The sequence below is a fragment of the Scylla paramamosain genome, chromosome 15, assembly GCF_035594125.1.
Source record: "Scylla paramamosain isolate STU-SP2022 chromosome 15, ASM3559412v1, whole genome shotgun sequence".
Taxonomy (NCBI): Eukaryota; Metazoa; Arthropoda; class Malacostraca; order Decapoda; family Portunidae; genus Scylla; species Scylla paramamosain.
In genome coordinates, this window is record NC_087165.1 from 10,393,512 (window position 1) to 10,396,011 (window position 2,500).

A 2,500-nucleotide genomic window follows, 5' to 3' on the forward strand; every position below is an offset into this window, starting at 1 on the left:
CAAAAAAGAAAACTACTGACAATTGAAAGTTTCATCTACTCGATTTTTCCTTGAACCTTTACCAATTATACTCTAAACATGCGCGAGATCACTTCAGAAAGTTTAATGGTACCATAAAGCACTCAAAGGATTATATTACTTCACCTATATGCTGTAAAATTATTTACAGCATTTGCCTTGGCGTAGAGACGTTAATGTCAACAAAGACAGACAGACTGATTGGAACTTTCTTCTCCTCAATTTTTTAGGGCGTAATAATCAAGGTTTTTGCAGCTCTTGGCCTTGAATTTCAGGGAGTGATAATTAAACAAGTTTTTTGTTTATAGTTCTTGGTGCATAAGTATAAATATTATTGAATGAATTATAGAGGTGATAAAACAGGATGAAGCAGGAGATCGTTATTTCCCTAACGTTTCGACAGTGAGTCTTCTCAAGAAAATAATTCCTTCTTGGGAAGACTCACTGTCGTTGGAAAAATAAAGATTTCATCCTTCATAATGTCTTATTCACCACCTCATTACACTCATTTGCTTAATCTGTGCATAAAGACTTTTTTCATTTTTTTTACAAGAAAATTCATCAAAGGAAATTGTAATGTACAATTAATTCCACGCTCAAATTCCCAGAAGGATGTATTACTGTGCTTGAAGATCAGGTATGATGCAAGTATTGGTCAGGTTGTGACAGGGAAAGACAGTCACTTCATTGCAGGGGAAGAAGGATCATAATTAGGAAAACACGACCGGCCATCGTGTGTGTGTGTGTGTGTGTGTGTGTGTGTGTGTGTGTGTGTGTGTGTGTGTGTGTGTGTGTGTGTGTGTGTGTGTGTGTGTGTGTGTGTGTGTGTGTGTGTGTGTGTGTCTAGCAGGGGATTAATATTGTGTAAATGTATCTGTGTATTTGTCTTTCTCTCTTATTGTGTGTGTGTGTGTGTGTGTGTGTGTGTGTGTGTGTGTGTGTGTGTGTGTGTGTGTGTGTGTGTGTGTGTGTGTGTGTGTGAGTTTCTCTCTCTCTCTCTCTCTCTCTCTCTCTCTCTCTCTCTCTCTCTCTCTCTCTCTCTCTCTCTCTCTCTCTCTCTCTCTCTCTCTCTCTCTCTCTCTCTCTCTCTCTCTCTCTCTCTCTCTCTCTCTCTCTCTCTCTCTCTCTCTCTCTCTCTCTCTCTCTCTCTCTCTCTCTCTCTCTCTCTCTCTCTCTCTCTCTCTCTCTCTCTCTCTCTCTCTCTCTCTCTCTCTCTCTCTCTCTCTCTCTCTCTCTCTCTCTCTCTCTCTCTCTCTCTCTCTCTCTCTCTCTCTCTCTCTCTCTCTCTCTCTCTCTCTCTCTCTCTCTCTCTCTCTCTCTCTCTCTCTCTCTCTCTCGTTGGTTTTCGAGTGAAATCCATTTTGGCTTAAATTCGCTTCACCTCTTCATCTTCCCATCTAAGCCTCTTTTTCTTGCTTCCCTCATCTCCTGTGCTCCCTTTTCTCCCTCCTCCCTACCTCCCTCCCTCCGTTCTCCCGGCCTTCCTTCTATAATGAAGAACCCCTGCTCCTCCACCTCTTCCTACTCTTCTATACCTGTATTACGTACCTGAAAACCCACGTTAGGAATTATTTTTTTACTACTTTGAATCCACGATGAAAAGAAGGAAAAATTAGAATCTAGGTCATATTAGCTTTTGTTTAAGGGAAAAGATGAGAGTAGTGTTGCTTTCTCGTGATAGCTGTGGTAATGGTGCTGGCGTAACAGTTGCTATTAGTTTTATTAATTGTATCTTTAATAGTTCTTGCTTTTTGTTTGATTGATTATTTTAGATCTATTTTTAGAGTTTTAATCATTACACGTATTATGTTTCGGTTAAAGTTCCTGGCAGATTTTTTTTTTTTTTTACATAATCCGAAGCGCCGCTACCACATATTACTTGTGTATATTCGTAAGCTATTTCACCACACAGTAATTGTCGGGAAAAAAATTGGTTCACCCATTGTTACATTTATATAACTAATTATTAATGCATTTTTGCCATTCGTGCTAAAAGAAAAGTATCTCTCTCTCTCTCTCTCTCTCTCTCTCTCTCTCTCTCTCTCTCTCTCTCTCTCTCTCTCTCTCTCTCTCTCTCTATCTATCTATCTATCTATCTATCTATCTATTTATCTATCTATATCTATCTCTGTCTATCTACCTCTCTCTCTCTCTCTCTCTCTCTCTCTCTCTCTCTCTCTCTCTCTCTCTCTCTCTCTCTCTCTCTCTCTCTCTCTCTCTCTCTCTCCTTCGAAGTGAAGATAACAGTTTACCAAAAACAGTCGCGCGGCACCGGTCTCGGCTGATTCGTCCACGTGCGGAGTGAAAATGCAGCCAAGTTTTCACAAGGTGGAGGAACGACTGGCGAAGGAGGAGTGTGTAAACTTTCACAGACACTGGGCTCCACACTGGCGATGTAAACAAACCCTCTGCCTGGCTTATCTCCGCCAACGCGCCGCCGGTAACCCTCAACCCTGCGCATCCCGTCTGGCGCAACCCTTTT

At 41.4% G+C, this 2,500-nt stretch overlaps 1 protein-coding gene and 1 long non-coding RNA gene across 2 annotated transcripts in view; one reads left to right on the forward strand and one right to left on the reverse strand.

The window, feature by feature from the left end:
- The window catches only part of LOC135107412 (uncharacterized), a 50,038-nt gene that overhangs the window by 9,461 nt on the left and 38,077 nt on the right, over positions 1-2,500 (forward strand). The window lies entirely within an intron of this gene.
- The window catches only part of LOC135107197 (uncharacterized), a 9,771-nt gene that overhangs the window by 6,381 nt on the left and 890 nt on the right, over positions 1-2,500 (reverse strand). The window contains exon 1 of the long non-coding RNA XR_010271647.1: positions 2,271-2,500. This exon is cut by the window's right edge and continues 890 nt beyond it. This is a non-coding gene — a long non-coding RNA (uncharacterized LOC135107197). The remainder of the gene's footprint in view (positions 1-2,270) is intronic.